Source organism: Aquarana catesbeiana, linkage group LG09 (genome assembly GCF_042186555.1).
Source record: "Aquarana catesbeiana isolate 2022-GZ linkage group LG09, ASM4218655v1, whole genome shotgun sequence".
Taxonomy (NCBI): Eukaryota; Metazoa; Chordata; class Amphibia; order Anura; family Ranidae; genus Aquarana; species Aquarana catesbeiana.
Genome location: NC_133332.1, coordinates 219484113 through 219506065, shown reverse-complemented (window position 1 = coordinate 219506065; position 21953 = coordinate 219484113). Strand labels below are relative to the sequence as shown.

At 41.8% G+C, this 21953-nt stretch overlaps 2 protein-coding genes across 8 annotated transcripts in view; one reads left to right on the top strand and one right to left on the bottom strand.

Annotated features, from left to right (window-relative positions):
- The window catches only part of RALGPS1 (Ral GEF with PH domain and SH3 binding motif 1), an 839296-nt gene that overhangs the window by 368722 nt on the left and 448621 nt on the right, over window positions 1-21953 (bottom strand). The gene's annotated exons all lie outside the window — the stretch shown is intronic.
- ANGPTL2 (angiopoietin like 2) overlaps window positions 9999-21953 on the top strand; it is a 70506-nt gene continuing 58551 nt past the window's right edge. For 2 of the 3 annotated variants that reach the window (XR_012236047.1, XM_073599736.1), the window contains exon 1: window positions 10003-10543. The gene's annotated coding sequence lies outside the window, so the exon portion shown is untranslated. Of the gene's footprint in view, window positions 10544-13067; window positions 13168-21953 lie in introns of all 3 variants that reach the window. The other variant, XM_073599737.1, reaches the window with a different exon arrangement.

Below are 21953 nucleotides of genomic sequence, written 5' to 3'. Positions count from 1 at the left end.
AGTCCATATTTTCCCATTTTCAATTTCTGTCCTGAATATTTCCCTGATGCCTCAACCGACCTATCATTGCCTTCCATGTGAACCGACCCTGGCCTGTTTATCGACTACGCCTCTGCCTGTCTGGAGGCTTCAAATAGATTTGGGTGGGAGAACCCTCACCCCTGTCCCCATTCTTTCCTGACCGATGCCCTAAGCTTGATGGTCCTGCCTGCTCCCTGGACAAATACTTTGGCTGTGCTGACCATACCTCTGCCTGTACTAACTATGAATAGTATTCCTGCCTGCTGCATGGACAATCCTTTTTTCTGCTGCGGACCACATCCCTGCCTGCTAGATGGACCAATTCTTTGGCTGTGCTGACAACATCTCTACCTGTACTGATTATGGACAGTATTCCTGACTGCTGCCTGTTTTGCTGTCGCTGTCCACGTTCCTGCCTGCTGCCTGGACTGATGCTTTCCTCTGTAGACCACTGCACTACTAAAACTGCAGGTAATCTTTTCTTTACCCTTTGGTCAGCAGAATGTATTTTGGTTTGTAATTGGTATGTGCAGTACATGCTATGTGTTAGAAATATGAATGGCCTTCAACAATGTGATAGGTTGTCAGGAATTTATGTGTGTAATTTATGCTCCTAGAACGCCTGACGGTAATACTTGGATGTTGGGCCTCATGTGTTATCGCCATACTCAGGAGGAGCAGCAGAATGTATTTTGGGGTGTCATTTTTGCTATGTACATGCTGTGTGTTGGAAATATCTTATAAATGGACAACTTTGTGTAAAAAAAAATGCATTTTCATTTTTTTCCCCCACATTTCCAAAAACTTCTGGAAAAAAATGAACCATTCAAAAGACTCATTATGCCTCATAGATTATACATTGGGGTGTTAGCTTTCCAAAATGGGGTCAATTGTGGGCATTTCCATTGTCCTGGTGCTCCAGGGCCTTCAAAAGTGTGATAGGTTGTCAGGAAATTATATGTGTAATTTATGCTCCTAGAACGCCTGATGGTGCTACTTGGATGTTGGGCCTCTGCATGTGGCCAGGCTATGTAGAAATCTCATACATGTGGTATTGCTATACTCAGGAGGAGTAGCAGAATGTATTTTGGGGTGTCATTGCAAGTATGCATGTGCTGTGTGAGAGAAATAACTTATGACAATTTTGTGCAAAAAAATAAAAATTTCTTCATTTTCCCAAGAATTGTGGGTAAAAATTACAACTTCAAAAAACTCACCATGCCTCTTACTAAATACATTGGAATGTCTGCTTTCCAAAAAGGGGTAATTTGGGGGGTATTTGTACTTTTCTCGCTTGTTAGGGTCTCAAGAAATGAGACAGGCCTTCAATACATCAGATGTGATCAATTTTCAATGATTTGCACCATAGCTTGTAGACTCTAACTTTCACAGAGACCAAATAATATACACTAATTTGGGCTATTTTTACTAAAGATATGTAGCAGTATACATTTTAGCCCAAATTTCTGAAGAAAAATTACTTATTTGCAAAATTTTACAGTAGAAACTAAAAAAAAAGTGTTTTATTTTTCAAAATTTTCTCTTTTTTCGCTTATATTGCAAAAAATAAAAAACCCATTGGTGATTATTTGGTGAATACCACCAAAAGAAAGCTCTGTTTGTAAGAAAAAAATATATAAAAATTTTGTTTGGGTAAAGTGTAGCATGACTGAGTAATTGTCATTCAAAGTGTGAGAGCGCTGAAAGCTAAAAATTGGTCTGGGCAGGAAGGGTGTATAAATGTCTTGTATTGAAGTGGTTAAAGGTTGAGAAGAGCCGATGGGGACTGGATGACAAGGTATTAATAAGAGAGACAAAGTAGACTTGTTTGGCAACATGGAGGCAGGAATTGTATTTTAGAAGGGCAGATTAATATAGGGTGAAGTCTTGCAGCCATTTGGTTTTACGCCACAGTCGTTCAAGAGCACAGCGATGTCTCTTGAGATTTCTAGTGTTGTCAGTTTGCCAGGGTTGTAGCGGTCGGGGCCTGAGTCTGTGTGTGGTTAGAGGAGCAAGTGCATCCAGTGATGATGAGAGTGAACTATTGTAGACAGAGGTGGTCAGGTCAGGACAGGACAGGGGAGAGAGGTCATATAGGTGGTCAGTAGCAGAATAGAGAAGAGAAGGGTTAAAGTGGCAAAGGTTCCTACAAGTAATCGTTCGCTGCTTGGAGGGATGAGTAGTTGGAGGAAAGGATACAGTGAAACTGATGAGGTTGTGATCAGAGAGAGGAAAGGGGGTGTTGGTGAGGTTGCCAGGATTGAAGAGATGGGAGAATACAAGGTTGAGGGTATTACCATTGGAGTGAGTGGAAGTATGTGTTCATTGGGTTAGGTCAAAAGATGAGGTGAAGTTGAGAAGTTAAGCTGTAGCTGGGTTGTTAACATTGATAAGAATGTTGAAGTCACCAAGAATGATAGTGGGTATTTCAGAGGAGAGAAAGTAGGGTATCCAGGCAGCGAAGTCATCAAAAAAGCACAATACTGGTCCAGGAGGCCGATAAATTGCTCCAATCCTCAGAGAAATGGGAGAAAACAGACGAACGCAGTGCATCTCGAAAGAAGAGAGCGATAGAGAGGGAGGGATAGGAAGGACTTTGAAGGTGCTTTGTAGGGATAGAAGGAATCTAACTCCACCTCCTTACTGTCCATTGGGTCTGGGGGAGTGAATCCAATGGAGGCCACCATGGGAGAGGGCAGCAGGAGAAGCGGAGTCAACATTTTTAAGCCAGGTTTCAGTTATGGCGAGTATGTTAAAGCCATGAGAGATGAAAAGGTCATGCACAGATGTTAGCTTGTTACAGATGGAGTGGGCATTCCAAAGGGCGCATGAGATTGGGGGGCTGGTTTGAGGAAGCAGGGGGACAGAAGTTATAAGCTGTGGCCAAGAAGACAAGAAGTGGAGGGCAATTTCCCCAACAGGGGAAAAATGTTGCAACTAACAAAAATATTCTGACTGCAATTCCACTTTTACATAAACTATAATAATAATTATTATTATTATTATTCCTTGGGGTTACAGTCTGTAAACTTATGTTATGGACGTCATGCTGATACAACCCTGTACATAATTATAATCCATTTACTGAGTTTCCACAGAAATTAGAATTTTGGCAATTGCCTGCTGGAGGAAGTTCTACTTTCCAAGCAAACAGTTTTAGGTGAAGACAAACAAACCCCTTCTCGCTTAGTGTCTAATTTGGTTTTTCAATCCCCGGTGGGCAATTACAATTTTCCTTGTGTATTGTTTACAAGTGTTGTGGAGAGAGGGCAGTCATATGTTTTAAAAATGGGTCCACAAGCGGACTTCAAAAACAGATTACAAGCAAGCATTACTGGAAGATTAAATGTACATAATGGCTTCTATCTCACTGTGGTTTTACAAGGGAAGCTGAAAATGAGATCCTGAAAGGCCTAAAGTGGACTACTTAAAACTTTTGGAAAATATTTTTAAAGTATAAGTGCAGACTCAGGAATGCAAAAGACAAAAGACAGCTGATCAATGTTTAAAAAATAAAAAATACAGTATAGCTATAGTTACTCTGAGCATCTCTCATACTAGGCGGTCACCTACAGCTCCGCCATCTGGACAGGCACAAGTGGAGAGAGATAGCAATCGAGTGATATTGTGCTAACTCAACATACACACTGCGTATTAATGTGGATCTTCAAGTTAATTCTTCCTCTCTAAAACTCAGATGGGGAGGGGATGCAGATAGAAAGCATTAGAAGAGAGATAACTTAATTTAACTGCTGCACCTCCACTGTTCAATTCTCAGCTGGGGACTGGGGGATGGCCTAGTGAGGGATATGGCCATTTTCATCTTCAGGTGTCAGATTTTCGGCCTCCTGATTGCCCTGCAGAGGTCACGTCATCTCAAGCATGCACATAGGAGTCAGTCAATCTGGCACAGCTGGAGTGTGCTTGGAATGTACATTGAGCTGCGCATGCGCAGCTCAGTTTGCATTCAATAGAAAACTGCAAGCAGACAGGAAAGTGTGTGTTACCTGTCCTACGGTCCAGCGATGCAGCCGTACGAAGCCCTGCTCCTCTCCACGGCACCGGCATTCTTACTGTGGGCGCCCGGCTGTGGCTGTGCATGCGCGAGCCATGCTGCGAATGTCCGGGCAATCTTCTGGGACCTGTAACGTGTCCCAGAAGATTGCAGGGAGGGAGGGGGGGAGAGGTGATCTTCCTTCCAGTGCCACGGAGCCACGGGAGGAAGAGGGAGCTGGTTACCTCTAAAAAGAGGGTATCCACTCCCCCCCCAAAAAAATGACATGCCAAATGTGGCATGTCAGGGGATCACCTGCACTTAAAGCGGAAGTTCAAATTTGGATGGAACTTCACTTTAAGCATTAGGTTTAGTTCCACTTTAAGAAATCAAATGGCTGGTATCATAACTGATCATACGTGCAGCGCCACAGCAACTGCCAATCAAACAGAGGCTAAGATGGAAGCGTCCTTGGCTGTAAAGTGCTTGATCCTATGATAAAGTCACATGTGCGGTGACGAAACACGCCAGTGCGGGGCTTGTGACATCATTGTGTTGTCCTAGAAAGCATACGATCACCCAGGAGGGCAGCAGGGCCGAGGACTTGCGCATGATTCTGTGTCTCTAGGGACTGATCTGTATATGCCTAAGTTCATCACCTGTATGCACCAGGGCTAGTGCATTCTTAAATGCAAGTGGAACAGTTGTATGTTTTTTTAATAAATTACATTTACAGTACTACACTAGGTTAGTTCCTTCTTTACCCTTATGTTGCCATCACCTATGGGAGACCACGCTTGCAGGAGCCCATGGATGGGAGTTTAAGAAATCATCTCGGATTGTGACCCCAAGAGAGGAAGGTGCTACTAGGCCTAATTGGGGGCCATTCTGGGAGGTGAGCGCATAGTGTAACTGGTGGAGGGTCCACCTGGTGTTTGTCGGTTACTTGCCACCTATTCACTTAAGATTGCACTTATCATATGGACTTTGTTTTGTTTATTTAAAGTTATGTGTCATATTTAGTACTTCCACTAGGGGCCACTGTTGTGCACTTTGTTTTGTTTATTTAAAAGGGGCCACTGTTGTGCACTTATTGTTTATATTGCTAGGTAAACATTATATGTGTGGTATGAGAGCCCATTCACACAGGGGCAACACGACTTCGGGAGGCAACTTGGACACAACTTGAGTATGAATCACAGCGCAACTTGGGGCAACTTACAACACAACTTGAAGTCGCCTCCAGGACAGGGAACTTTACAAGTGGCCAATCAGAGCTTATCAGCAGTGTGTGAGAAGGAGGGGGCTGGCTGTTTAGTGGAGTAGCAGCCGCTGCCACCCCCTATCCAGGCGTCCGACCCCTTTTTAGACGCCGGGAGCCTGAATTACAGCGGTGGGGGTGTTTTTTTTAAGCACCTGATTAGAGCCATAGGCTCCAATAGGCTTCAAAAAGGGTGGACTCGGAGCGCAGAGCTTCGCACTCGGAGCCCACCCAGCTGTGTTAGAAAAGCAAATGAATATTTGCTTTTCTAACACGGAACCACCATCTCTCCGCCAATCAGGAAGCGCGGGTCTAATACCATTCACCTGATTGGCAGAATGCAGAGGCGATCCTATTGGATGCCTAGCGGAACGGAAAAAAAGACACAGGAAAGCATGGAGGACAGCATGGAGAACCCACACAGCTCGCTACCTGACCCGCCACCAAGATGGGGTAAGTGCCGGTCAGACGGCGGTCATGTCACTGTGGCTGTATATGATGGGGCACAGTGGCTGCATATCATGGGTCACAGTTGCTAAATATCATGGGGCACAGTGGATGCATATCATGGGGCACAGTGGCTGCATATCAAGGGCACTGCACAGTGAGGCTGCAATTGATGGGCACAGTGGTTGCAATTGAAGGGCACAGTGGCTGCAATTGAAGGGCATAGTGGCGCTGCATTTGATCGGCACAGTGGCTGCATATGATGGGCACAGTGAGGCTGCATTTGATAGGCACAATGTCTGCATATGATGGGCACAGTGAGGCTGCATTTGATGGGCACAGTGAGGCTGCATTTGATGGGCACAGTGAGGCTACATTTGATGGGGCACAGTGGCTGCAATTGATGTTTTTTTTTCAGAATTTTTCACTTTGTGTGTCCCCCCCCAAAACAAATCTAAATTTCATGAACTTATTTTTTACTGTATTGTTCTGCTTCCTTGTAAAATCCTCTATAAGCTCTTGAATCTCGTTTTCTTCTTCACTTCCATTTGTTTGGAATGAGTAGTGCACATTAGTTGTGGTCGTGTGCACAGCTCTATGCGTACTACAAATCCTATAGCCCATCTTGGGAGCGAGCAAGAGAGGGTGGCTATGTTCCTACATACAGCAGGACCATGGAAAATGTTAATAGCCACCGTCTAACAGGATGTCAAATCAGAGCAGGAATCTGGAGATCTATGGGAGCCTAATGCCCCGTACACACGATCGGACATTGATCGGACATTCCAACAACAAAATCCAAGGATTTTTTCAGACGGATGTTGGCTCAAACTTGTTTTGCATACACACGGTCACACAAAGTTGTCGGAAAATCCAATCGTTCTGAACGTGGTGACGTAAAACACGTACGTCGGGACTATAAACAGGGCACTAGCCAATAGCTTTCGTCTCTTACTTTATTCTGAGCATGCGTGGCACTTTGTGCGTCGGATTTGTGTACACACGATCGGAATTTCCGACAACGGATTTTGTTGTCGGAAAATTTTATAGCCTGCTCTCAAACTTTGTGTGTCGGAAATTTCGATGGAAAATGTGTGATGGAGCCCACACACGGTCGGATTTTCCGACAACACGCTCCGATCGCACATTTTCCGTCGAAAAATCCGACCGTGTGTACGGGGCATAAGAGTAACAGAAGGTACCATACTTTTTTTTATCTTAACCAGAGTTTAGAGTCACTTTAAAGAGATTGTAAAGTCTCGTTTTTTTTTTTCTATTAAAGTAACAAACATGTTACACCTAACTGCCCTGGGTAGTGGCTTTGCACAGAGCAGCCCAGGTCCTCCTCTTGTCGGGTCCCTGGCTAGAGTTCCTGGCCCCTCCCTCCTGTTGAGTGCCCCCACAGCAAGCAGCTTGCTATGGGGGCACCTGAGCCGAGCTGCAGCTCTGTCTATCCATTCAGACACAGAGCTGCAATTTGGCCCTGCCCACTTTCTTTTCTGATTGGCTGAGTTTGATTGACAGCAGCGGGAGCCAATGGCGCTGCTGCTGTGTCTTAGCCAATCAGGAGGGAGTCCTGGATGGCCGATTCACTTGTAGAAATCGCTGGGTAGAGATGGGGCTCAGATAAGTATTGGGGGGGGGGGGGGGCTGCTGCACACAGAAGGCTTTTTATCTTAATGCATTAAGATAAAAAAAACCTTCTGATTTTACAATCACTTTAACTTACAGATAAAAATCAGGTCACCATGCTGGCTGTACTGTTAGGCAGGGCTATGTATTTCTCAGAATTAGGTGGAGAGAAATACAAATCCTTTAACAGGAAAAAGCCACAAATATATTTCAATAGTGTATCTGGTTGCCAGGAGTTCAAATAAGACCTTTCCTTTACCATGTGCATTGCTGTTTTGCTCTGTCCATACATAAAATGAAATGCATGCGTCCACACATACTGATTAACTCTCTGGACAGATGTTTACAGTACAAAGCAGCACTATATAGACACATATAGGAACAGTGAGCTTATGCGTGGAGAATGAAAGGCGCACATTTTTAATTTGGCTAAATTCTTACGGACGTGTTGCATTTAGTACACAAGGAATATGGTGCAAAACTGGCTTTCAGCGAAATATAAGCATTGCTGTTTCTCCCATGTAAAATGATTCTATGCAGTTCATTGTTGGTGAACACAAGTAGCATGGTTTTGACATGTGATGCTTGCATGTGTTAGGGATGTAAAAAAGGACAGACAATTTATGGGAAGGTACAGGTGGACACATGATCTAGATCAGTGTTTCTCAACCTTTTTTCAGTTGTGACACCCTTTAATTCTGCACAATGTCAAGGCAACCCATTCTAAAATGTAAAAATCTAAATTTATAGTTTCCATATCACAGCAGCATCCACACATGTAAGACACCCAACATTAGAGGTAATTTATTCTTACAAAGCAAATACACCTTTGCACACTGGTACTGACTAGTATTCCAGCGTATCTCTTCTCCCTCAGTTTCTACCCCTCGTTCAGTTAATCTGAACCCATTGCTGATGGAGAAGGGCGGGGGAGGGCTGAATAAGGACATTTTTAGGGGCCCAATGTCCTCCTTATCAACCTAGTATGTCATTGGTGATTAGGAAGCTGGCAGATGGCCCCCACAGTGCCCAAGGTTGTAATGGTGCACAATAAAAACCTGTAGCTTTGTGGAACAAAAAAGATAGGCTTGTTGACAATTTTTGGCCAGTTTAGAGCAATTTTTAGGCATTTTGTCAAAGCACCCCGAAGAACCCAGAAGGCACCCCTAAACTAGATGACATGAGGTTTGGACGCTCTGTGAGTGCTACTGCACTAAAAGGTATTAATAGAAAATATGGTGTGATTAGGTTTGGTAGTAACATTGGGAAAGGAGAGGACACTAGGTGTCTAAATAAAGGCACTCCTAAATGGATAATTCTTCTTTCTTTCTTTTGTTTGTACTTGATCAAGCTGCATCTCTGTGCACTGCCCTGTTTGGCAAGCTTTGTTTTACCACTACTAAGCTTTAGTTGTTGCTGTGATGTTTACTTAAGTATAATAAACATACCCTTTAAAAGAAAAAAACAAAAGGCACGCCATATAGGTGTGTACTCTGAGAATAAAGCCAAACTCTAAGCAGGTATAAAAGACACAAATTAATGCGGTTCTGTATATATTTAATCCTTATATTTATTTTAAATGCAAGCAGTCTAAGCACCTACATTTGACCTGACGTCAGCTTCTTGCAGTCCCTATAAAGCAGAGCTCAGACTGGAGGAGAAGCAGCACAAGGAGCCAATCAGTTGTGCTGCAGTGCAAGCAGCAATGCTGATAGGTATGGAGATCAGAGTGACCCCGAGATGGGCTCATGAATCCACTCTTTCACCTTTCACTGTCCAGTTATATACAGTAGTAGGGAAGGGGATGAGACCTGTTAGTGTTGCTGAACTGCAGCAGAGAAAACTCAGTTCTCCTCCACTGCCACAAAGGCTGTGTAGGTTGGCAGAGCTATTAAAATCTCAGAAATAGATGGGCAGAAATACAAATCCTTGGCAGGTAAAAGGGAACAAATATGCTGCAATAAAGCTTCACATTGGAAATGGGGGACCCTCTGCATGCTTGAAATAACAATGGGGTTGTGCTACATGGCCACAGACACATAAACATTGCTATAGAGAGTTCTTCAGAAAGGTGGCCAGTCTACTTAAAAATGCCATTCAGTTATAAACAGAGTCCATTGGGCTGAGTCACCCTGTTGCTCTTATGTGCAACCATAACAGTATAATATATAATAATAATAATAATCCTGTATAATAATAATATTAATAATAATAATAACAGTTTCCTGCCATAATTCCTGACTTTGCTCCCATCTACCTTGGGGTGTTCTCACCCCTCTACTCCATCCACTATCATATAAAATAAATACAACATCCAGCATCATCCAGGTGGGAATCCCTCATAATGGTCACAGCAAGTGTGAAGATCTGAGAACACTGCAGAAAGGTCTCACCAGAAACTCAGAGTAATTTTACATTTTGGGAGTTTAACCCTTCAGACATAAGTAGCACATTGGGCTTTGATACATTAGGTGTCTTGCAGGTTCTTTTGCTACTCCTGTACACTTTTCAACCTCACAGATCTACAGATAAGTGCCTAGAAGGAGCTGCCAGGGAAGAGGAGGAGAGGTGGAGTTTGGGCATGCCAAATTAGTTTTCACTGAGAGGCATGACATCACCGCTTTCAGGACTCTCCAATGTTTGTGGTCAGGAGGGAAGAGAAGGGGGGGTCCGAGGGCTCGTGTGTCCTGTCCTCCTGGCTGCTCTCTCACATGTGTGGGAGTGGAAGTAAACTACTGTCCAACCAGAAACTCTGTAGCTCTTTACATGCTGGGTACAACTACTTTTTTTTTGTCTTAGTCTTTCCAGCATGTCATTCCACCACAAAAGAACTGGAGGAGCTGAAGTTCAAATAAGGCTGTAGACAGTGATGGGCTCAGGGCTTGGAGCTGGGATGGGACAAAGCTCTCCTCTAGGCAGCAGGTAACCTCCTGCTATCAGCCACAGGGAGGTACAATCAGCAGACAATTAAATAGACGATCTCAGCAAGGCGCTGCTACAAAGTAACTCCTAAGACGTCAAAGAAGCTGCGCCTGTTCCATTTAACTTTTAACGGAGGAAAGCTGGCAAGAAAAGTTTACGGGAAGTGTTCTGAAGATTTTTAGCTAGGCAGCTCCGAGGAGGGAATGCCAGCTTTGGAGAATAGCTGATCAAACAGGACCTGTGCTTCAGAAACAAGATAGGAAAGGGTAAGCCTGACCCTACATACCCTACTGCTATTATTAGTATTATTAGAAACTTATTTATATAGTGCCATCATCTGCTGTGCTACTGTGCAAAGTTACTATTATTATCAGTGGTATTTATATAGCCTTATCTCCTGAATGCTGTACAAAGTTACTATTATTATCAGTAGTGCTTATATAGCATCTTCTGAATGTTTGGCAAAGTTACTATAAAATAACATAATAATTATAATACATTAATAATAGTAATTTGATATTTTTTCATGAAAAAGTTTGGCATTCCGGAAAATTCTGAAAAAACAATAAAAATTAATAATTGCTGGTAGAAAATGGAACATGCAGTGGCAGACCACAGACACTGTGAGGAGCATTGCTGGAGTTAGAAGAAACACTGGAGTAATCAAACACATTTTGGGCACAAAACACAAAGAACATGGGAAAAAAACATATCTATTAATTACAGGAAGCCCCCTTTTATCAGATAAAACTCTGAGAACATTAGTTACCAACTGTTTTAAATTTGCTGACATCATCTGTATTTCTTTCATTGTGGACGTTATCATATTAGAACTATTCAGACATTTTTATTACGAATTAAAAGAGAGATAGTGGTTGGTATGTCCTTAATAGATAAGGCACCTCATCCCAATAATTGCATACAATAGGGAGCAGAGAAGAGGGGATTATTACGGTGCCAGAAACAAATCAATGCAATATGATCAGAATAAAAAGTAGTACATTTTATTTAATTATTATTACGAATTACAAAAAATCAAATTTGAAAATTATTTCCCAATCTAAGGCACATCATAATAGGGCATACAGGTAGATAAATAGGCAAACATCCTTGCAAATTGTTTTAAAATGTTAGTGCCTACCCAAAAACTAAGACTTGAGAACAGGTCGCTGCTTTAGAATGTGGAGAATCAGATTTACGACTAGTGAGGACAGCTTTCACAATGATCCAGCATCCAGACCCTTAATGGTACATGGCTATCCATACTATACTCTGTAGGATGCCAGTGTTGTCATGGGAACCAGGAACAACTGTCAACTTTCTCTGTGACCATACACTTGTTGCACACTTCAGTCTCTGCATTTTACAATGCACAACATACAGGAAAAGGAGGTATACATGCTACAACATTTTAACCAATACAATATTCTTATTTTTATTTTATTTCTATGGAACACCTGCACACGCTGGAATAGTACAATGTTATAGTGACTGTAGGAAAGAGACTTCAAGCTCTGCACCATTTCACACACATACAAACATTCTCACTAAAGCATGTGTGTCTGGCATATTGAAACAATTATCCAACTTATTTAATCCCCGTTTCATACAATTTTATCCAATTTGTACTGGTGAAATGGATGTTATATGACCTCCCCAGCACACTGGAATGTCTACACAATTCAACCCACATCAGATAAACTAAATTTAACCGGGTCATGTGGCCAGACTAAAGCTGGCCATACATGTTAAGATTTAGCCTCAGGGCTAATTGAGAGCAATTAGCATGGATGGATGAATCTGCATTCTGACAGCCTGCACCCACGGCTGTCAGAATATCAGAACAGTGCCTGCATCTGATTGGATGCAGGCGCTGTTCAGGCTAAGAACTTTTTGTCTGGCAGATCCATCAAAAGGACAGAGCCACCCACGTAACAAATTTTGACCAGTTCAGCAGAAATTGGATGAAGTTCATTTCATGTATGGTAAACTTAACTCTTAACTAATCAAAAACGATCTGTCTTTCACCCATCTGATAATAGTGATAAAAAAACAAGTTGCTAAGGCTTAATGCAGAAAATAGCACTCGAGTGGCAGCATTTTGTATTGCCATGCCTATCTTGCACTAATGAGAGCTAGCAAGCCTGAAACAGCTGGCAGATGAGTTTATGCTGCAATCTAATGGTTCTGGATGCACAGTTTTACATGGGGGGGTGTGCCAAAAAAATTATTAGCATGGCTCTACCCACGATCCGATGATTTTTGGGTTTGCTGTGACAGTTGATAACAGGTAAATAAACATTCTTCTGCTTTAAGAAGTCCTTGCCAACCTTTACAATCTCCTAGTAAGGGCTTTATATTTTGGTCCACTCGCCATCACCTGATTCATCATGAAACATCACATATTGATTCAATTCAACAACCCCATAAAAAAAAGGGTGCATGGCTGGGTCTGCATGTAAAGTAGGAGCAGGTGAAAGATCCTGATGTTATACCACTCCTGGGTGATTTGTAATAAACAAAAGATAGAACTGTGTTCTACAATTAAAGTTTCAATGTTAATTTGGGTGTGCTTACTGTGAAACCTGTTAGTAAACTGAGATTACTAAACTAGAAACCTAACCTAGCTAACGGATTCCACCAATTCCAGATTCATTTGATACAATTGGGTCATTTAGTTCCAAATTACAGAGAGGGCTAAACAGCATCACTAACACTCATTTTACCAAGAAATGTACCAACTTGTAGAAGAATCTATACAGCCATTTGGCATTTGTTCTTCCTCCACAGACAAAGGGAAATGCCTCTGTACTATGCACTGAATGTCTTCGAAGAGAAGGGCCTATGTGTCTTGGTATGACCTTCCCAAGAATAATGTAAAAGAGGATTGGTAGGTATTTAGCTAAAATAACTAAAAGTCCTCAGAGCACTGGCTGACAGGGAGGCAGGGCATGCTGGTACTTTTAGTTCCTCAGCAACTTGCACGCTAGGTTTGTTTTTAAGGAAATAGGTGTGTGTGGGGGGGGGGGTCGGGGGGGGAGGGGGTTAGTAATACTTCTGTTCTGGCATTTAACATCTGATAGATAATTGCTGGTCTGAAAGAGCGGAACATAAGTACTTAGCTATGTACTATACACACAGTCACATCTTGCTGCCCTGAGCAAATGAATGCTGCAGATTCGGACCAATTTTTTCACTAATAATGTGTTAATTTGTATAGTACAGGATTACTCACATTAGTCCCTGCCCCCAAGGAGCATATGATCTAATATACGCACATCCCAGTCAGTTCATCTACCAATGTGATTTTATATTGGTGGGGAACCTACAAATGCCATGCTGATAGCTTTATAAGAACTAAGCCTAGGACCCATCTGTCACAAAGCTGCTGTCCACTGAGCTGCCATGTTGCCAATCAATCTGGCCTTATTTCTCACCGGTTGGGACACTAAAAACTTGATGGCTGTTTGGTTTCTAGAGTTAACATTCACTTGAACACAGAGGTTTAATATAGAACTCTTTCCACTTCCCAATATCACATACATTCACATTTTTTTTTGAGTATTACTCATTTGGAACTAAAATGTTGTAAGATAAAATAGGTAATAAGTCATTAAGTCAACACCCCAATAATAACATAAGTCAACCCCACTGTGCGCAGAGGTTTCTGTGAAAAAGTATTTGGGTCTTCCAACAGTGCAGCACATGTGGAAGAATACAAAAAACTAGGACCTGTGCTCACAACTGAATAAAAATATGGGGAAAAAAATCATCTCACACAATGCATCAGGAGCTTCTCTTACTCTGCTACATCTTAACTGAGCTGCATGTCGCCTGATATAGAGGGACAGACAAAGACACAAAATCTTTTGGGTTGTAAGATACTAAGGTGCATTTTAACTGTAATTCTAATGCAAACAAAGGAGGTAGAGGTTTCAAAGGAAACATGTTCTAAGTAAAATATGCAGACTGCCACTGCTGAAGTCTTCTTTTGAAAATCTCACTTGTGATCAACTTACACTTTTTTTCACATCAAGAATAAAAAGAACAAGATACATCTAGGACTTTTTTGGGACATGCACTTTAATGGATAAATTAGATTGACATTTTTTTTTTCGAGAGAAAGTTGTTTATGAAGAGCGCTGGTTCTACATTTTATTGTTTTTCTGTGGGGGGTGGCAGATTATATCCAGCAGCTGGAGAGTTCATGAGCTATATTGGGTATTACTAGTGCACTGATTCTTTGAACTATAACTACTTTTTTTAAAAATGCAATTTACCTGGCTGTCGTGCTGATCTGAGAGCTTGAATCATTTCTGAATTACTGGCTTACAACAGGGTCACAGACTGGGAACTCCAACCTTCCTGAAGTGTTCAGTTGCAAAATTATGTAAGAAAATGTAATTTGTATTCCCAGGAAAACAGCTGGTGCCTTGTTAAAACTCAATTAAAAAAAAAACACTGAGTGTTGCAAAGAAGCAGTGAGAAGGATGCATGTGGCCTGCAAAAACATCACTCCAAAGTTCTTTGTTAAGCATCCCTTTAATGCACTAAATATGTAGGATGCTAAAATGGAAAAAGTACATTGTCTAGTTACACATTTATAAAATCAGGGCTGACAGAGAACACTGGTATGCACAGGGCTGGGGTAATCCTCGATAATATGAGGTTTATACTAGGTATATTCTCTATGACTTATGAGCTTCAAGGGCATTCATGCTTTCACTACACACAAAAATATAACATGGTGTACAATTCTCTCAGTATCCTGGGCCTCTCTTATCTAGACCTGACCTCTGCTAGCCAGCTCTGCAGGGGTCCCGGAAGAGGGATTTAAAGCATGGCTCGGGTTTCCAGGCATCAGTCACCAGTCTGGCACTCAGTCCCACTTTCTCCCATCCTGGGGATGAGTGAATGAGCAGGAAAAAGTTTGACTTTGTTGAGATAAAGGATTAAGCAGTGTTCACTGAGGCTCATTGAGATGGGGGCAGATAAGAGCTAGCAGGGCTGCATTCAGGACATCTGATCCTGTGTGTATTGTGCTAAGTGCGCCTGTTGCATAGGGGCATGGCTCAGCACACAGCACTCACCCATATGACAACTTCTACTTTGCTAGATAACAAAAGTTGCTCCACCAAAAATGTTCATGTCTCCATTTTCCTGGAATGCATCACGTTTCTATCTGCAATAAAACTTGGTTGTTTTACAGCCAATAGGCAAGGTATTTTGCGCGTGGGTTGTTTTTATTAGCAAGAGTGTAGCTGACATCATCTGCTGGGACTTTGCCACTTGTACAACAGCCATTGTTCTTTGTTCAGCACTAAAGCAAATGCCACACTGCAAGCTGGCATCACTGGCATTCAAATGTGTGTTCATTAAAGGGGGCTTCTACTTCCAGATAGACTGTTAAGCAAATAGCAGTCCATCCAAAGATGGCATTGCTGTTATCACTATCACTTGTGTTGGGTCACCTGATGGCTTCATATATCTCTTAATGACTTCACCATTGAGATTTCCCTTACAGCTCTCTTTACAACAAGCTTGGACAGTTAGGGGTGTACACCCACTTTGGGGTGATTACATTATTCCTGCTGCATTCTCCATAATGAACCAAGATTTAAATGTCTAGCAGGTAGAGTGGGACTCCTTTATGATGACCACACCATGCATGAAAATCCAGCAACTCAAATGCAAACGGCTCATCACTTTAAATAGCCAACTGGTTGCTCCTGTTTAGACAGGCAGCTGAACTAACCAAAAAAAGAGCCCAGCTGCTTAGGGAGACTCTATTAGAACGTTCAAAAGAGCAATTCAAGGAGACGACAATGAATAGAGTGATGTGTGATACACTGACTGTACAGAATGAAGATCCAACATTATTCTATGCACAGTATATTCCTTACAGAGAAACATTTTCACTTTATTTTACTGTAAATGACTATAAATACACAGTCAGACGTCTACCGCTGTGCCTTACAGGAGACCTTTATGCCTATGCTTATTTGCACTGGTTACATGAACTACTGACCTGCCGCACCAATAAAGCAAATATCTAAATTGAATTAACTTAAAGTTAAACTCCAGGCAAACAGCTAAATGCACAGATTAAATACATATAAGGCAGCAGTTTTACTTGTCAAAGGATTTGTAGTTTGTCTATCCAGCCTTGCAATTTACACAGCCTTGCCCCACAGCACAGCTCTGTCTAGCAGGTTAGGGGGGCATGATTTCCCTCTTCAGCAATTTACCTTTTTACTTACAGGTACGCTTCCCACCCTTCACCCTGTGACAGGACAGGGAAAGAAGAAGCAGCACACTGATGAGCTCATCTCTCGGTTCACGCTTTTCTCTCAACCTATCAGCATACTTCTTGCATTGCAAAACACCTGATTTGCTCTTTGTGCTAATTCTTCCTACCCTTCTCTAAGCTAGGCTCTACAGTAAGTGCAAGGGGCTGATACAAATTCAAAGTCAGGTACTTATCTTGCTTACATTTAAAAATATCTATTTGATGATGTATTAAAGTAGAACTATGGCCTCCCATTAGAAATATGCACCGCAGCACCTAATTACAAGTATATTTACGCTTGCAGTTTTTTGGTATTCCTCCTGTAAAGTACCACAAATACCTGTGGATCCTCCCAGAGAAGTACACTTAAAGCAGAGTTCCACCCAAAAGTGGAACTTCCACTCATTTGTCTCCTCTCCCCCTCCGGTGCCACAATTGGAACCTTTCGGGGGGGAGGGGGGACAGGATGCCTGTCTTTGACAGGTATCCTGTTCCCACTTCCGGGAGTCCGGGCCGCGGGGCTCCCTCCTCCTCTCCCTGTCGCCGGCCACTAGGAGAGAGGAGCGGGGCCTCGCGCATGCGCAGTAGGGTTCCCAGCGTGAAGCCATAAGGCTACACTGCCGGGTACCCTTACCCGCAATGGCAGCGGCAGCACTCGACAGCCGATGAAAACATCAGCTGCGGTGCTGACATTACTGGACTCCAGGACAGGTAAGTGTCCTTTTGTTAAAAGCCAGCAGCTGCAGTATGTGTAGCTGCTGGCTTTTAATTTTTTGGGGGGCGGAACAGTGCTTTAAAGTGGATGTAAACCCTATTCATGAAATCTGGCCTGGGCACATATATCTGTAGTGTTTACTTATCTCTCTGCAAAGCCCTAAGTCCCGTGTCTTTCTGCTACTCCGTTCTTCTGATATCAGCATGATAACTTATGACAAGCTCTGACACACAAGATAAAAGCAGCTGGAAATTTATGTCAGGGAGGGAACTTGGGGAACTTAGAGACAGATAAGCAGAGAGCTAGTCTTTCACAGCACAGCTCTGCAAGTTTCTTCTTTCCTCTGCCTATAAGGGGGGGGTGCTTTTTCTCCAATCAGCTCACACACAGTGTATGCCCACACTCCACTCCCACTGCTGGAACAGTAAGAAAAATTCCTAACACTATGTGCACTTTCTAAAGAGTCTAGAAAGCTGGAGACAGCAGATGTACATGTAAAACCTATGTAGGGAGATTTGTTTCATCCCTGTGTATTGAGGTTGTTCATTTCACTGGGTATAGGAGAGGGTTTACATCCACTTTAATGCAGCTTTCTGTGATGATGTGGCAATGATGTTTTGCTGCTCCTGCATTCAAGGCAGATTTGGCACTCTCATGTAGGCTGTGCCTGCTTTCACTACAACAGGTTGAGGGGTGTGGCCATCAGCATTGTCACTGCTAGTTTACAAGCCTGTAGCTGGTTAAAGTGGAACTAAACCCTCTTATTGGTTTAAGCCAAGGAAGCTGCCATCTTTGCCTCTGTTTAATCTTCAACTGCCATGATGCTACACATGTGATCAGTTATGACACCAGCCATTCGGTGGTTTGACAGTTTGGTTGACAGCACAAGCAAATGTGACTGTTAGCAATCCCGGCATGCCAGGAATTTAACTGTTTTCTGAAACCGTTAAATCAATGTGTTTACTTCCACTTTAATCAGCACCTGGCTGCACTTTGTCCTGCCCACTTTCTGGATTAACAGCAGTGTCTTAACTGAAACCCTCCCATGGTGAGCTGCAGTGTCTGGGTATAGGAACGAGACAGACACAAATGAAGGAATTGGCTCAGTCAGGTTTGATAACTTTATGAGGCTTGTGCATCAATAGTAACTGGATTTAGTACTTATTTAAACTGTCATGAAGAAGCCTTTCATTGTACATTAATAAAAACCTACCCCTGAAATGCATACAGGGTATGTCAAGACCCACCCAAGGTTTCTGCTGGAGCATAACAGCATCTTTAGACAAGCTCAGAGTATGAACCTGTGTAATCACAGGCTAGTGTGTTCCATTGTTTTAGAACCCCAACGTCTCTGAGCCTACTGCAGCCTCACTAAACCTACTGGAACAAACAAGGGATGCTGCAACAATGATCTTACACTGGAACAGTTTGTGACTCCACAAGTTTGGACTTGCCTCAGTTCTACCCTGTTAGACTACAGAACACCTCTCCTTTTTGGTGTGACGTAAAAAGATATGAGGGAGATGTGAGGAAGAGGTGGTCTGCAGTCCAACTTAGGAAAACTGACTGCTTGAGCTTTCAGTGTCGCAAAGGCTATGTGCTATCAGCTCAACATGAAATTAGGATAAAAACTAGATCTTTGGCAGATAAATAGGCATTTATCCATACTCGGTTTAATGTAAGGGTGCTCTTATGAGGACCATGGGTCCAATAATATGTGCAAGTTGTTTAGGTGAATGTTGAATGAATGAGTATAATAATGAAAATAATCTCTGCCAATAATAAAGTTCAATGTGCCATAACGAAAAAAGATATCTTCAATAATTGTTAGACATCTTATAAAAGCCTCAAAGGAAGTATAAACAAGTGGATCAAATAAAGTCTTTATGTATAAATTTCTTCAGTGCTGATTATCTTTAACATAACATCAATAGTGGGTAATCCGTGACCAACTGTGAATAATACACCCAAGTGCTCCATCAGTTGATTCCGCTTACCAGATGGATGTGACCTTTTTACTTAAAAAGGTTAAACAGCGCTTTTAACAAGGTAAAAACTTGCTTAATACTGGAGACTGCTCTTGATATGAATCGCTCCTCCGCAAGACCATGAGTAAGGTATATAAAAGATGAAAAAGGAAACCAATAGTGTTGATGGCATAGCAATACGAAACATACATCAAGGCGCTTCTTGGTCACGTGACATCTGGGTCCTTGGTTGATCGTGCTGGATGGTGGAATGCACGCCGAACAGTCAGCGTGAGCCGGGAGGCAATATTGAGCCAGACACACGTGAGTAGCCTCAGTGTCGGGCTAAGGCACCTGTTCATGTAAGCAGGCAATTTGCTTTGTTTTTACTTATGTTTTAAATAAAACGGGATTACACTATTGGTTTCCTTTTTCATCTTTTATATACCTTACTCATGGTCTTGCGGAGGAGGGATTCATATCAAGAGCAGTCTCCAGTATCAAGCAAGTTTTCACCTTGCTAAAAACGCTGTTTGACCTTCTTTTTAAGTAAAGAGGTCACATCCATCTAGTAAACGGAATCACCTTTTGGAGCACTTGGGGTGTATTATTCACAGTTGGTGACGGATTACCCACTATCAATGTTATATTGAAGATAATCAGCACTGAAGAAATTTATACAATTGATCCACTATTGTTTATACTTCCTTTGTGGCTTTTAGAAGGTGTCTAACAATTATTGAAGATATCTTTTTTTATTGTGGCACATTAAACTTTATTATTGGTATAGAGATTATTTTCATTATTATACTCATTCATTCAACGTTCACATAAACAACTTGCACATATTATTGGACCCACGGTCCTCATAAGAGCGCCCCCTTACATTAAACCTATTATCACTAAAAGTAGATACACCTATCTTAGTTAGGGGAGTAGCAGTTAATTTATTTCACTTATTGGCACGAGGTATTATTTTTAATTTATCCATACTTGTAGCATTTTTAAAGAAATAAAAAAAAGAAACTGTGACCTGACATAGAAAACATTAGAATGTTAAAATGTAAGAACTATTTTCTGTAACATACAAGGACTTTCATAGTTTTCCCAAGCTTATGTGCCCTTTTCACTATATCACAACCCATAAGTGTATCTTATGCATATTGTATAATATAAAACAAAGCAAAAAAAAAAAAAAAGAAGAGACAAAATGTGTTTATGTCACTCATGTACTGCCTACATTGGTTTTGATTTTGCACAGACTTGCACTTTAACAAAACTACACAGATAAATTACACTGGTGTAACTGCTACTACTGGTGTATAATGATCTGTAACTACTGGTGTATAATTATCTGGTGCAACTGCTACCTCCAAACTGATGTAAAAGTGACTGGGAGTTCCCCTTTAATAACTTCATCATCTCATCCACCTTGAAGGTTGCCAGCCTGTAATCCCAAAACCCAGCATAAACACCACATTACTGATAGAGTGGCTGGTGTATGGCTATCCAAATAGTTCTTTATTATTGAATGTAATATCAAAAGTAAAAAATGGCATAACACATTTATCCCTTCACCAATAAAATGACAATATTACCACCAACAACCTCCTCTGTCTGAACCACAATACTTCACATCTCACTAGCTAAAACAGAATATATGCTGCTATTCCCTAAATAATGCAAGGTGTCTGTTGCTAATGCTGCTTGTAAAACTATATTTGTGGTAGAAATAAAGAACATCACAACAGGCTGGAAAACCTGAGAGTCCAACAATATTGATAGTGAGAATATTATTTCCTCTTTTACTTATAGGGAGTGCATTTCATTAGAAACTTCTGCTGTACATTCATCATCAGATATAGAAGTGACAATACAAGTGTTCCATATGGCTTCATTCACAAAAACACTCCCACGTTAACTTCTCTTAACACAGAAGTAAATTAGGAAGTATAAACATTTTTGCTTCCCAGGTCACTCTAAAGCAGATTTAGCCATGCTTAGGGGCGTTTAGATGCATTTGCGGACATTTAGATGCATTTAGAGTGTCTAATTGGATTCTGAGTGCACATAATCACATTTTCTCTAACCACAGCTTAAATGACCGCACCCAAAACACAGGTAAACACACAGTGTGAATGGCTCCATTGAAAAAACATTGCATGCATTCATAAATGCCCTCTACATGCATAAATGCTGGTATGACCCTGTCAGTGTTAATGAGGCCTAATAGTGTCTATCTAATCAATAACTGCTAGCAGCCATTAATAGTATCAAGCCTTCTATTTATGCATCCCCAACATGGGTATAGTGCAGCACCACACATTAACTGTGTGGTGCCACACAGGGTACATATATTTAATTCTCATTAGCTTCTTTTTACAACTCCTTGCAGTTTCTGCTTAGCACATTATCAGTCAGGTCCCTTGTGAGTCAGGTGACTAAAGAATCCAATAAGCTCCTTAAAGTGGTTTTCCATGGTGTACATATGTGGTGGCTACTTGCGATGAGGTTTCACGTGTCTGGCGCCTAGTGGAAGGATAAGTGGACCAAAGTTCTGCCACAAGCAGCCTCTGCTGATGTATACTGCAAACAGCATACAATGGCCATGTTTTTATTTAATAAAATATGGTTATCCCCTTTTTTAAAATCTTTTTTTGGTATCTCTGTGCTGCTAATCTCGATCAGCCTCCTTCAGCACTTCC